Source organism: Pollicipes pollicipes, unplaced genomic scaffold (assembly GCF_011947565.3).
Source record: "Pollicipes pollicipes isolate AB1234 unplaced genomic scaffold, Ppol_2.1 Scaffold_7261;HRSCAF=8764_pilon_pilon_pilon, whole genome shotgun sequence".
NCBI lineage: Eukaryota > Metazoa > Arthropoda > Thecostraca > Pollicipedomorpha > Pollicipedidae > Pollicipes > Pollicipes pollicipes.
The window spans coordinates 38527054-38541490 of record NW_023597054.1 but is presented as its reverse complement, the minus strand read 5'-3'; the positions used below and the strand labels follow the sequence as shown (position 1 = coordinate 38541490).

The following is a 14437-nucleotide window of genomic DNA, read 5'->3' as shown; positions in this document are numbered from 1 at the left end:
ATCAAAGCCTGGCCCGTGATTCGGAAGTTCTTAGCGTGCCACTTATATTGGCTAACCTCGATCTGGCCGTACAGTCCTTTTACAGCTCAAACTGCATAGAATAGCCTTTTCGCCCACATCTCTCCCAAGGCACCCCGTTTTCGTGTCTTTGTCTCCGCGTCACTCCTCCAACTTCGACGGACGTCACCTGTGCCTGCGGCACTCCGTTTTCGTGTCTTTGTCCCCGTGTCACTCCTCCAACTTCGACGGACGTCACCTGTGCCTGCGGCACTCCGTTTTCGTGTCTTTGCTCCGTGTCACTCCTCCAACTTCGACGGACGTCACCTGTGCCTGTCTTTTATGAATCTTTGATTGACTCTTTCACCAAGGGAACTGAGTTATACCGTAACACCAAGATACCGTAAAAATAACTTTGTAGATGCCCGATTAAATGGAGAGAGAAACAACACTTCCGGTGCAGAAATCTAGGCTTCGCACGGAATAGAGCGGGCCACTGCTGGTCGCCGTCGCCGCGGTCGCGGACGCGTCAGCCTGCACAGCCAGAGGCAGGACGGCAGCGTGACGGTCCGCGTTGGAGCGTTGGCAGCTGGCGGTGCTGTTCTGGCAATGCTGAAGGTCTTACCTTGCCACAGCGGCCGGATCAGAGAGTGCGCGTGCTCGCAGCGCCCGGCCCGTCCGGCGGCCCCTGACGCTCGCCCCGACGGTCGGCACTGCGGCTCCTGTGGCTCGTGTGGCACGGTCGCCGCTGAAGCACTTTGCGCCGCGCCTCCGCGTGTCGGCGCGTTCCTCCCGGCGGCGGCGACGCGACACCGTGCTGCTCACCCACCACACACACACACCCGATCCGATTCGGGCGCCGCCTGCGCCAGCACTGTCGTCGGCCGGCCGGCCTGAGTCGGCTGCCACCCCGACGTTGCTCCCGGCCCGGAGGCGTGGCGCGCCGGCCGACGGAGCTCCCACCGACGGCGTTCTGGCCGGAGAACGGCCGCCTCGCAGCTGGTGCCGGAATCGGCGACCGGCACGCTGCCATTCGGTCTGACCTGACCCAGGCGATGCCGATGTGGTCTGGGCTTACAACAATGACAGGAGGCCTGGGTCAAGCAAACATCGGGGGTGGTAGGTGGCCTGAAAGGTGTGGGGTCCAGCTCGCCCAGGTGGAAGTTATGTTGAGCTGGTCTTATCTGACGATGGTGGCATGGTGACTTGAGCTCCCTGGCGGTGGGAGTGAGAATTTAGACGGATTGGCAGCTGGGTGGTATGGTCTGGTCGACATAAAAAAGATCAACTGTCGGACGAGGAGGGTGTGTTCATGCTGTCAGTGGGCCCCCGGTGCGCCTGACCTAGCTAATAATGGAGCTGGCGGCCCAATCACAGCACGGCGACGTGAACTCATGCATGAAAGAAACGGCACTTGGTTGAGCTGGGGGTCGGCGGAGGCCGCGGGGTCCGGGGCACAATAGAGCTCAGCTGGAGGATGAAGGAGTGGTAGCAAAAAGTTGCCGCTAACGGCCTCGCCTACGACGCGTGAAATGCGAGGACGCTGGTTGCATTGATTCGACATTCGGCACGCTAACAGGCCGGTTTGAACCAAATCCACTTCGCCCGTGTTTTTCAGCCGTCATCATGAAAGAAAATCGGAACTGATGTCTGCCAATTTTTGAGGCGATGGCTGTCAGTTTGAAAAACTCGACCGTCATTTGCGGGCAATAAACGATGTACGGTGCGGAGCGAACGAGCCTAACTCAATCTAGGGCCGGTCTCCTGTCAAGAAGGTCGTAAAAAACATTCGTCTTCGATCTAAAAACAACGTCAGGGCCGTGTGCGGATGTTGGCTACGAATCACCAGAACGTCATGTTGAGCAGCCCTCTTTGCTTCAGGTCAGCTTGTCCAAGGCATTGTCTTGAGAGCCTGTAGCTTAGTATATTTCTGTGAACAATGGGCGTTGCTTTGGGTGGACGTCATTTCGGGGATTTTGTGACGTTTTATGAGGGCACCACGTCTTAACTTCAACTTTGCCATCTGAGGCACTGGTACTGGTACATGTCCTCGACCTAGATGAGAACCAGGCGCGTGCGCCATGCAGACTTCCGCATCAGCTTTCTTTGGGTGAGGCTACTTCCTGACGCTTAGGAGTGGTGTAGTCATCATACCGACCACACAGTTACATGGGTCCGCGCGAGGGCATGGAGCGCTCTACGCAAGCTCTGAAAAGATCCGGACTGTTTCTGGTGCACCTATTCACGTGTGTGATAACCGGCTGCTCGGTGCGCACTGTCGGGTCGGTGACTGGGCGGGAACTAGTTATGGACGCTCAATGTCCCAAACAACCGCACCCGGTAGCGGACACAGGACTTATCTGTTGAACTAGCAAAAAAATAAAAAATAAAAAATCGGGCCTTAGAGTGGCCATGAGCCTAAGCGTCCCGTACCTTGGCTTCATCTGCATGCTACATCGGCCTGCCAAGCACTTTATTCACGCCCCCTGTTCCTATAACAATAAGAAGTTGTTACATGTATCATATCCGAGTAATATCCAGAGCCTTAATGAGGAGATTTATGAGCGACACAGCTTTTGCAAGCGGGTTTCGGCTAAAACACCTCGCAGATATTTAATAACATTTTTCACCAGCATGGCGATAAATGTTCCCATACCCAACCAGACTCCTTCCCTACACGGCCACACTCACGTGCCTGTGACCCCTCGGTCTTACTAGAAGGTTATGATATCTTACATAGGGCATATACCGCGTAGGCTTTGAGAATACTGGAGTTGTCATATATATTTACAAGTCATCAGTCGCTTAGCTGCATGACACAATCACGTCCTTTAGTGAGAAGAGCGACGAAGTGAAAATGGTCTTTACGTAAGTTAAATGCATTTGCGAGGAACAACATGTATGTAGATAAAACAGTACTATAGCCTTATTACTCGAAGAATAACCGAGAGAATGAAAAGAAAGATGGATTGTTATTTTGGCTACGGATCCTCACGCAGCTGACCACCCGGGGCCCCTTCTGGACCAATTCCGGGCCCGTTTAACTCATTTGCTTGCAGGCTGGGACCTTTTTTACCTGCCAGCAAGGGGCCTCATTACAGGCAATAGAAAACATGTGGCCGTTTTGTGGTAGGCAGAGTCGCGGGTGGCGCAGCATTAGGGGGGGGGGGGGCAAGGGAGAGGGTGGCTTCCCCTTCCTTGTCTCGGCCAGGAGACAAAAACTTGCATTCGCTACTCCCAGTTTGGTAAGCCCATGACGCCAATAAGCCCATTCACTATACGGCCCCAATCTTGAAGGCAGAACAAAGACGTGAATATGCCAGAGCTTCCAGCAAGCTCTGGCATATACGCCGATTTGAACTGAGCTTTCAGGTCCTTATTGAATTCAGGAGACTTTTCTGCACGGTGGGGCCAATTTTCGGGTTCAGAAGGGATTCTTCATGAGCCGGTTGGGTTCTGCTCTGGATCAGGGGACGGAGAGGTGTTGCTCACTCGGCACACCCCTCTTTATAAGTCAAAAGGCCCTCGTTACGGCTAAGGAGCCACCCTCTATAAATCAGGAGGCCTTGTTCTAGATCAGAAGGTCCCTTCAGGAGGTCAAGAGTCGGCACATCAGTGGGCTCCTCCCACTTCGACAGACGAGGCCGTTGTGGAGCAGCCAGCCTTAGCACACTTGGAAAGAACTGTAACCTCTAAGATGTCTACGTACGGAATGCATGAAAAACCACGTGACTAACTTTAAATTAATCTTTGTTCATAGTTAGCGGAGCTTCTTTTTTGAACAAAAAAAGAGACAAAAACAAAGCACGTTTCACAAAGCCAATTTAAAAATCAAAAGCACCTCGTGGTCTTCAGATGTGCACCCATTGCCATCCGTGATCCCACAAATGAGGCTTCGCTGGCCCCCCAGGTCCCAGAGTCCTCGTAGAATGGCGGTCTCCGAACTCCCCAAACAAGCGAAGTACACTAGATAGCTATCAAACTAGGCCCAAGACAATAGCTTTCACCAAGTGAGGCGCCAAGCGAGATGCAGTTTACCTTTGGGGAAGAACGAGAGACGCCTGAAGGCAGCATCCTTGTTGAATGATCCTCAAGTGACACACCATGGTGACCGCGACTCTTCCATTAGGGAGTGCACCAGCTGTAGTAACTTCACCGGACATTGAGCGCATGGAGGCCTGGCGGGTATCTGCATTAGAAGCAGCAGTCGGATTCACGCAGCGAATAGACGACACGGTCTTTCTCAGGGCTTTGCGTGTCCCGCGAATATAGGGTGATGGTCGATCTGCTGCGCTCAGAAAGTCCTCCAGCCTGATTCGCTCTCCGTTCTGCCCATCGCTCGTGCCAAGCCCTTTTGAGGGCTCTAGCTTTGCCTGTCTGCCGCCCGGGTGAGCTTGCAGGAAGCTCTGGCATATTCGCGTCTTTGTTCTGCCTTCAAGATTGGGGCCGTATAATGAAATGGGCCTGCGGGTGGATAGACAGCTGCCTAGTTTGCAATGTAGCCCAAGTGCGGTGTGAGTGAGTCCCTTGAATTGCTCTAAACTTAAATAATAAGATATCTCTCGATAATAACCATTCAGGTGTGGATTTGTGGGGTGCCCACGTATATTTCATGTGTGCCGGTGTACGTATATGTTGTATGTTCTTCCATTATATCTAGTCCAACGGGACGGCACATAAATAATGATGATAATGATGGTGGTGCAATGCAATCGCGCGTCAAGACATCCAACATGGCAAGGAGGGCTCTTCTGATGTAAACTCAGGGCACCTCTACGCCTTCCGCGTAGTCACGAGGCAGCTTATTGGCTGGAGCCCACTGGCTAAGCGGAGGCGAGGCTTTACCCCTTGGACGAGCCACTGGTCAAGGACCCGGTGTGCTTTCGCGCACCCTATGCAATCCACATTTTACTGATAGTCCGCTTTTTTCGTTTGACTTTCATTTTCCGACTATTTACTTAGCTTGCATTTTTGCTTGAGCAGGCTTTTTACTAAAACAGACTTTTTGATGAAATTTACTTTTGCTTGGGTTAATTTGTGCTCAAAATGATGTTTGGCTGTTTACTTGAATGCCTCTGACTCTTTGCTTTTGACGTTTTATGCATGACTTTTATTCCGTTTGGTCTCTTGCCATTTGACTTCTCGCCATTTCGTTTCTTGACGTTTGACTTCTCATCCTTTCACTTATTGAACGACATGCTGTTTATTTCACAGCACGACACCAGACGCTTGCCAGCGACGTAGCCAGAACGATTCCGATTGATAAAGGAGCTGGCTGCTCCAGAAGTCCTGCTGAGGGCGTCAAAAGGACAGGCTCTTTCCGAACACCTCGGTGAAAAGAGGCGTCAGGACAACACACATTCCTGGTCGATGTATGTGCTAAGCCCAATGCTGGCTTTATTTGCGCAGCTGTTCACGTCTTTCCGTGAAATGTTCTTCTGAATAGCCACCAACGGCTAGAGCATCGTCAAAAGAGCATTCGGCCACGGTCAAAGCCTGTAGGAAATTGCTTTGCAAATAGCACATGTCAAACAGTTGCGTCGCCGTCGCCTGTCCACCTCGCCCGACAGCCTTGTTGGGACCTGACGGGAGAACGGTCCAGCACTTGAACACGCGGTCAAGAAGAGTCTCCTTGGTTCGCAAGACGGTGCACGTGTTCACGGCTGTGACCAGTCCCATCCGCCTCGGACCTCACCTGCTCACCCAGCCGCCGGCGCTGAAGTTCCGCACCACCGCCCAGTCTACAGACCGAGAATCTAAGCTCGAGGCTGCAGCGCTCTGCTGACTGGTGTTAGTGGAAACATACGAGATTGCCAGCAACGGAGGGGCGTCTAGCAGCTGATCCATCACGCCCAGATATCTTTATCGCGAGTCGCCATGGTGCGGCCTGCCTGGAAGACGCCTGGCGAGTCTGCGATCCGACCGGAAGACAGCGAAGGCGTCTGGAAGACATCTGGCGAGTCTGCGATCCGACCGGAAGACGGCCAGGGCGCCTGGAAGACGCCTGGCGAGCCTGCGATCCGATCGGAAGACGGCGAAGGTGCCGGGAAGGCGGCTGAGCGGCCCGACCGTTCGATGGACGGGGCGGCTCGAGCTTTCATCCGCCTGCTGCAGGTCACTGGTTTGTCCGGGGAACGCGGCTGGAGGCCGCTGCTGTACGCCACGTCCGTTTACAGCATCATGACTGTGGTCTCTTGGATAATAGTCACAACTGAATTTCGTAATGGCCTGCATTTTGCCCAGTTCTCAGGTTCTGTTATTGTGGCAGCCAGCATGACATCGTTTTTCGGCCTGTCCTTCTTCCTTATATGGCTTACCCTCACCGCCACCTTAGTCTGGGGACGGCACCGGTACGCATCAGCAATGCGCAATATTCAGGCCAGTCTCGATGAAGTGGCCAAGCTGCCGTGGTCTGTTCAGAGCAACGGTAAGTCCGCACGCACTGCCATTTTTCTCTGGACCATCCACGTTTTGTTTTTAGTCCTCATGATAGCCGGTACTTTTTTCGCCAGCAGGGGCTTTGATAGGTGTCGGACGCTGTCTTCATCTTGCACCGCGACCCTGGTAACCGCTGTGCAGTACGGCCTTAGCACGTTCTTTTCCCTGTTGGTTCCGTGCAAGTTCGTGTTCGCCGCGGAACTACTGGCGACCGGCTTCAGGACCGTGAATGGCGAGCTCAGCAACCTGATCGCCATAGGTCACCAGCCGGGCCGTGTCCAGCTGCGTCAGATCGGGCGACTGCAGAGACGCCTCTCGCAAAGTTTCTCTCGACTCACGGATGCCGCAACGGCGGAACTGGTTGTAACCTTCACCCAGAGCATTGTCGTTCAGATCACGGTAATGATATCTCTGGCGCATTTGATTGCACATCGAAGCACGGTTTCTTTCGTTCTCCTTCACCTTCTTTATCAGTTTCTCACTATCGCAACTCTGGCTGGACCATGCGAAGCCAGTCAGCGCGTCCTAAATCTGGTCCGCAAGACCCGAGGCCTGCTGCTGGAGATCGAGCTGGAGCGGCCCGAACTGGGCAGCGAGGCGACCCTGGTCCGGAAGTCGGTGAAGCATGAGCTGGACACCATGGGCGACGTGGGACTCTTTCGCCTGCAGCGCTCCACCCTGCTCAGCATCATGTCCACCATCCTGACCTACATCATCGTGATGGTGCAGTTCCAGGTGACGGAGAAGATGGATGACACCATGTTCGGCACATCGAACGGAACTGTGTCAAATGATACTTCACCTAATATCGGGACGTAGACGAGACAGTAGGTGACCTAATTCAGTTCGGCGCTAGTATATTTCATGCACACGTTATGACTCTTGGAATCGGAACATGTTTGGCAACAGATAGTCAATGCCAGACATTTAAGGCATTCACCGACCGTGCGCGCTCACACCCTTGCAGTCGTAGGTACATTTTTATTAGTACTTTCAGCCCTCCATCATCTATTTGATCACTGTTATAATCTTGTGCTGAGATAGATAGACCCACTGTTTATTATCTGATGCTGAGATCTCCACCGCATGATGCCTGAAAAGTAGTGCAGTTCTGCAAAACACTCTGGCGGCAGATATATCTTAAGCACACCCGAGACACCCTTGAAAGCTTTGGCATCTTCATTCCTGAGGTCTATCACTCTCGTGATTATCTTACACTGTAGATGATGAAGATACACAATTATTGTTCTATAATGATGAACATCCAACATGAAAATATGTCAGATTTTTGCGACTCAAAAGACCTTAAGCACTTCAGTAATGAGTGTTGTGGAAAGTGAACACGTGATGCAGTAGCAATATGGATAATCAACTCGTCTAGATGACAATATGTCAAGAATCATCTTAATGAAGTACAATGAATTGTTTAAATTCAATTGGTGCTCGATATATTTAGGTGTTGTGAACCTTCAACTGAAATGTGCCTTGAAGATCTGGACTGTGTCACATTATGGATACTTCAGGTTCAAACAATGCCGTTATGCATACGTACATACTCTGTGCAATATACTTCTCGCTGTGTTCATACCTTTGTCGCATCACGCACAGGCGCTCTAACCTTGGTTAAGGTCAGCACGGCTTGGTGAAGTCCAGCCACAGTCGGCGGATTCTGTCAGCTGTTTCGCGTTGCAGGCGTCATGTATTGCCAGATCATTGGGGCTAACCATTAGCGGCTAATTCCCATTCATAAGACAGCCATTGACGCAACTTTCAGCAGACCTGTTTGATACCATGCGTAGTACGGTGCAAAACCTCTGAGCGAAACGGGAAGCCTTCTATCAGAACACGAAAGCAAAGTGCAGGCAAGCCCAGATAGCGAAAGGCTACTTCCCTGGCCCGTGCTTAAAGAGAGTGGTCCACATTTGTTTGGACTTTTGAACTGACATAGCCAGTTTGAAGATTATTCGGTGCAGTTCACAGCCCTGCCTACTTGAAATCCTCTGGTTTCTGATTTAGACACCGGCCGAGTCATGCGGACTATTTCAAGGTCATCCAGGCATACTTGACGCCATAGAAACGTCACCTGATTCCGCCGCTCCGTTGGCTGTGTGGCGTTCAAGCGCCAAACTAATGTGATCGTCAAGTTATTCGCGTCTGGTGAACGTGAGCACGATTTCTGGAACCAAAGGTCCCCAATTGGCTCTCAGCCAATGTTATGCATTAAATGCAAGTTACGAACGCAAATCACGTTTGGTGCTTTATGATACAGGAGGGTAGACTGTGGGGCTAGTTCTTGCGGAAATGATCCTTGCAATCCAAGAATACAAGGGAAGCACAAGAGCCGGACATGAAAATGCATGTAAATGATATCACATCACGGATCCCATGCACGAATACAAGGAAAAATTGTCGAAACACGCGCACACAATGATATTTGGGTTGCGAAAACGCCACATCTCTTACTGCTACACCTCTCGAGAAGTTGAAATACTATAAGTGAGTCACTCCATCGGCTATGGATGGCAATGGCACGGATGGCTATTCCGCACGGTCTGCTCAGCAGCACCTCTGACGTCATAGAAACGTTTGATGGCGAAATAGAACTACGATATAATGAGGAAGTGTGTTTATTAAACAGTAAAGTTGTGCTGTCTTGAGCAGTATTTGACACGTCAAAGGAGTGTTCCACATTTTTAAGGCGTTCTGAACTGAAATAGCCATTTTGCGGTTCATTCGGTGCAGTTCACAGCCGTGCTATCTGCGCTCAACTGGGGGGAGGGGGATTTAACTTTCCCTGCCACGGCTTGACGAGCACAGGTAAAAGACAAACGTTTGCAAAAACATTAAATTTACAACACCTCTTTATCTCGCAATTTGACATCTTTTGTGCGAAATTGAAGTTTTACTTGCCGACTTCACTTGATCTAGGTCGGGTCAAAGAGGTCAGCATCTTCAAAATTTAGACCACGCATAATTTGTTGTGGGTTGCTCGTCACTGCTCAAACTTGCTCTAGTAACAGAACATGATAGCACCTACGGTTTGTTCTTTCATATTTTTTCTGAACGGGTGAGGTCAGTGATCTGCAGTCAGGCCAATTTGAGCTATTTTCGTAAGAAATGCATATTTGTACGTATTTTTGGGTAGTCTTGGTGTTTGTAGATTATGAAAAGGGTATTTACCTACATTTATAACCATACGAAGACCAGAGAGTACATGACCTACCTTAATTGGTGCGTTCTTTGAAGAACACATGCAGAGCCCAAAGTAGATAGTTTTATTACGTAATTTTTGGCGCAGAATTCGACTGTTCCACTGAATATATGCTATGATGTCATTCTAAGGCATAACGAGGTAATATTATGTCACGTGAGAACATGCAAGGTCATAAAGATCATGAAGGGCAATCACCTCTCCTGTCAGTAGTCGCATGCAGCCGCAGTTTTGGTCTCTCATATGTTTACCAAGCTGTAATAGAGGTTCTAAAGGTAAATCATGAAAACTGAATGCCACCAAGATTATCTATTACAATGTTACGTAAGTGGTTCTGTGCATTAGCGAGGAACATTATTCACATAGACAGGATAGTAGTATTAGCCTCATTTCTTGGGCAAAAACCAGGAGAATGGAGATATAGTTGGGTTGATATTTCGGCAACATGCCTTTATCGAAGCAAAAGCAGAAGTGAATTCGAAATTGCTTGCGGATGATCCTACTCGATTTTCAGGTTTGTTTTTAAAACGCTAGCCACAGTTTTTACAGGACACCAACATTCAGCTGATTGAACGAAGAGCGATTGCCAGCCATTACCACGACACAGTGCCTGTCTAGGAATTAGAATACGCAAACATACCTGTACATGCAAACAAATTCAAGCAAGTAGGCATCACGCTTCACGCTTCATTCAGTCATGCAAGCGAGTTGAAGTAAACATGCATCACACATCGCGCATCAATTATACATGCAAACGATTTCAATCGAACAGGCACCACACATCACACGTCAGGTATCACTTGCACATGTAAACTATCTGATGCTATACACATCACACATAAAGGCACGAATCACGTTCTCATAATCGGCCATGATAAGACCTGTATGTTAAGATTTGGTTGCCGACTTTTATAAGAATTGATTCACTTATTTTTATGTCCGGGTGGTCCTATGCTCTTAAAATCGTTTACATTTGTAAGTGATACCAGACGCGTGATGCGCGATGCCTGTAAACACTGTGGCTGGCTTTTAAAAGCAAACATGAAAATCGAGTAGAATTATCGGCAGGCAATTTTGAATCCTCTTCTGCTATTGTTTCCAGAAAGGCGTTTTGCCGAAATAGCAACCCAACTATGTTTCCATTCCCCTGGTCTTTATCCGAGGAAGGAGGCTAATACTGCTTTCTTATCTATTACAATATCCCGCACAATAATTGAGGCCAGGTTGTTCTGGCAACGGCCTCAGTCACAAGCGGATCAGGGATGAACTGGACGGATGACCCGGTGCTCTGCGCGTGGCCAGCCCGCCTGCCCCGTCCAGAGTGTCATGAAAAAGGTGTGCTTCCGTACGGTGCGCTAGAGGCTGAGATAAGTGAGGGAGACGCTTGCTGAGGTAGCCCGTTACACTGTGCGTGTGCGTCCAGGCTGTCCATGTATAGAGCGAAATAGGCTAAGAGGCTCAGGCTGGGACGCTGGGTGAGAAATCCTGGTGACTGGTGTACTGCGGTTCTTATCTGGCCCGTCCAAATCTTTCGGAGAGGCTGGATGAACGAGTGCGGCGCGTGTAACTATCTCTATATCGTGTTTGCGAAGCTGCCGACGTATAATTTAAATTATGAGCGTGCCTGTTCTCAGTTTGTTTCAAACGCATTACCAAGCGCCGAGGGGACTTTGCATAGCTTATACAACAGCTATGCGATCTTGAGTACCTGTATATGTACAACGCACTGTTTCTGACCACAGAAAAGCATTGTAGTTGTCACTTAGACCCGGTTAACACTTCATCTGTTTCGTTTGGATGGCTTACAAATTGGCTTACGTTGAGCTCAGCTGACCTCTAGGTCAGCCTAAAATGGTATTTTGTGTCTGGAACACTTTTTATAACCTCCGCACCTAATAGCATATACCTAGAAGCATATTGTGAAGAAAAAAGATATTATTCTCGTAGGCTGCTGGTAGACCGATTTCAAACGGTGACCCAGGCTGACCTGACTTTTGGGGAACAGAAATCATCGGAATGGACTCCCCACTGACTTATCCCTTGCGGCTAAGCCCTCAATATTGTCTCGACGTGTCAGGATATGTTTTAACCGCATCTATCAGAAAGACCGGTTTTCCCTTTCGTGGCTTTCTGGTAGCCACAAATTTGACCTAACCTAAAAAATTGGGCGTGCACCCTTTATAACTTGACGAAACCTGCACAGAGATGCTTTCGTTTTTCGCACGATGTCTGGCAGTTGGAGATTTCAGGAGAGAGTCAACTTCCCCCCCCCCCCCGCCGAACGCAGGCCTGAACCTAAAACCGTCTAGTTTGAGCTACACGCCCGCGAAGAAGTGCGGACTTTTTTGTGCTGATTTGTTTAAGGTCACTCAGTCACGCATGACACCCCAGCAACGTCATTGAAATGAAGTCACCGCACAGGCCATGCGACGCTCAAGGCCAATGATAATATCATCTTCGAGTCGTTCAGAACCGGCGGTAGTGAGCATCATCTTCACAGATTATGGACGTCATTTGGCTCTTCGCCAATATTGAACATTTCGTATAAGAGTCTAGTTTTGTATAGGAGTCTGGAGACTGTCCTGCATGCCAAAATTCCACAAATCTGTGACGTGGCTACTCTTGTAAAAAGCATTGCTCACCTTATGATTATGCGACCGCAGCAACTCTCCAGAAGCCTCGCTATCCAGCCCTCGCTTTGCAAGCTTTGGCGTTAAATGGATTAAGCAGCGCCACAGGCCTGACCTGAAATGATGGGCACGTCGCCGCATTATCCTAAAACAATTGGGATCTTTACTTGAGTGTATCCCTAGATGGAGGCTTGTGCACAGCGATTTCTCAGCCGACAGGTCGCTGTGTATTGAAAATATCGCGGTCTCGTATGTCTTCAACTAGCACTTATCTCGCGTCTCGATCTTAGGCCTAAGTCTGGTTTAGTCCCAATACGGTCCAATCCAGGGAAACATTTAGCGGCGAAAGGGCCACACAGCCCAAAGCAAACGTTTCTGAAGATTTCGTACGGCCGGTGAAAAGCCTCCTCATCTGCCGGATATGCGCGGTCGCCTGCGAGCTGCTATGCTATGCTGCCACGAGCATCGACTTGGATTGTTTTGTGAGATGGCGTGCCTTTTTTGTCCATCAAACGTAACCCTTGAAGCCTTTTCCTTCACCGAAAATTGTATTGGCACCAGTGGTTTACTAGTATTGTGGAGACTTGTATGCCAAGCGACATTTTGTCTGCTGCCCGTGGGCGGGTACGTACCCTAGCATTGAATTACTTGGATCTCGACATTTTTCTGCCTAATTTAAAGAGAAAACAAAATTGGGGGAAAAATTGTTTCCACTTTGTTTGGGCACAGCCTAGTAAGTCCAAAATACGGGTTCCGCTATGAAATAGGATATATGACACACAAAACAGAAAACAAGATTTTGCTGGGGCGGATTTTGAATCGGATCTCGCCCTGAAAATCATCTATCGCTTATACTCTAAATCACCACCAATTATGGTGATGAAGGTCCTTCGGCCCCATTCCGCCTCGCGTCTTTATCGAAATAGCCCGAAAGGACTTTTATCGTTTTATGCGATTGCCTGACTCTCGTCGCCCTGTGTCCAGTCTGATACTTTAAAACCAGCAGGCAAATGGCCGTCTTTGGCGCGCCAATTTTCACTGGTTCTGGACGGCAAACCCTCCACCACGTGTTTTGCCACATCACGACTGTGGCCAGCATAACTTCAGCGCTCCACCAAAGTTGGGGTTCGGCAACGACGGTTGGTATGTCTTCGCGGCAATGTAGTTTTTAAGAGCACTTACCACGTTGGGGCCAACGGGTTCATAGAAATGTCTGCGAACTGCCACATCACTATGTTTGTCCGAATATATCGCCTGTGGTTTAGAAAGCGGCCACGCATAGTCAATCTCGGATAAATGCATGCCGCCTTTAATAATGCGCTTGGGATTGTCTTCACGCAACTGTGCACTTAACACCTACACCCACCCTGCACTTCTGAGGCCAAATTACAGGAAAGCTTGAGTTTCATCTGGATTCCTGTGGCTGTTGTGTTCTGAATGTTGGGATGCGCTCTTTTACCATTTCCAGGGAACTTACATATTCGGGTTTGAATCGGACGTTCAGACCGCAGGAGAAAAGTGCATCGCCGTGCGTAGCAGAAAATATTATCATTTAATAGTGCACAATCGTAAGCATTTAAGCAAAACTTTCTATTATTAGTTTGTTGTTAATACTTATATATTATTAATATTACTTATATATTTCTTACTGTCATTAGCTATTGGTCTGGTTTGTAGTGCTGAGGGTTACCTGCCCACATGCAATCGAAAGTCGCACAAAATATAGCATACATTCATTTCACCGACATTTGCGCGCGCTTCAGACGCGCGACAAGAATTTAACACGCGCGCTGGTGGCCGGTTGAATACTACCCCGTCAGATAAAAAGCGAGATAACCAAGCACACTAACTTCACAGGGAAGAGAGTCTTCAGTAGTAACTCACTTGTGTCAAATTTTAAGATGGACTAGGTCAAAATACGTGTTGACTCTTGGGCCAAATAATGTCCAACTCAAAATCGGTATCCGAAGTGTCTGCAGACCTCCTCATACAACCGCCTCACTTTAGGGTTACTTAAGACCTGTTCTGAGCAACAGGTTACTGGTGTTCATTTCAGGCCAGTGACCTCATTTTAAATTAGATGGTCACGATAAACAAAGGGCCATTGAGAGCCCTTAGAACCTTCAAGCCTAAATGATATTGCTTTGTTTTTTAACTGAGA

At 49.2% G+C, this 14437-nt stretch overlaps 1 protein-coding gene across 1 annotated transcript in view; it reads right to left on the bottom strand.

Annotated features, from left to right (window-relative positions):
- LOC119111393 (uncharacterized) overlaps positions 1-792 on the bottom strand; it is a 79701-nt gene extending 78909 nt beyond the window's left edge. The window contains exon 1 of the mRNA XM_037235206.1: positions 623-792. The gene's annotated coding sequence lies outside the window, so the exon portion shown is untranslated. The remainder of the gene's footprint in view (positions 1-622) is intronic.
- Positions 793-14437: the final 13645 nt, after the last annotated feature.